This window comes from Octodon degus, unplaced genomic scaffold (assembly GCF_000260255.1).
Source record: "Octodon degus isolate 3935 unplaced genomic scaffold, OctDeg1.0 scaffold00117, whole genome shotgun sequence".
NCBI lineage: Eukaryota > Metazoa > Chordata > Mammalia > Rodentia > Octodontidae > Octodon > Octodon degus.
The window spans coordinates 601,785-602,518 of NW_004524693.1; positions in this window are offsets into that span (position 1 = coordinate 601,785).

The window sequence follows — 734 nt, forward strand, 5'->3', positions numbered from 1 at the left end:
GCAAAACACAGGGACCGTGGTTCAATCCCCCAGCACCACATGCCAGCCAGCCCCGCTCCCTGTTGGGCTGAGTTGGCCACACACACACACACACAATTAAATAAATAAATAAAATTAAAAAAAAAGTTTTACAAGGCTAAATAAAAAAGAAATATTTATATTTATAAATTAAAAAGTTATAGTTCTTAGCAATGGTTTAAAATTAAAATTGCATTCAGTTTAGTGTACTGAAAAAAGATAAACTGCTAACTCTAATCTGTAGAACCTACAAATATTACCTTATGAGGAAAGCATGCGACTATATTAGGGTTATTTTCGCAGTACTAGGGGTGTAACTCAGGGCCTAGGTCATGCTGGGCGGACACTACCACTGAGCTACGCCGCATCCCCATAAGGATCCTGAGAGAAGGACTTTGTCCTGTGTGAGCTGGGTAGACCCTATGCGCAGTTACACGTATCCTTGTAAGAAGGAGAAGCAGGGAAGTACAGAGTAGGGAAGGCCATGAAATGTGGAACAGAGGAATATCAACAGGAAGAACAAAGGAACACATTCTCCAGGCCTGGGGGTGCAACTTACATTCCCAGCACTGAGGGAAGCTGAGGGAGAAGGATCACAAGTTCAAGTCTTTGGAAGCGCTTATTCCACTGAGCCATCTCCCCAGCCCCACAAGTTCAAGTATTACCTGGGAAATTTAGCAATGCCTAGCCTCAATGTAAAAAAAAAAAAAAAAAAA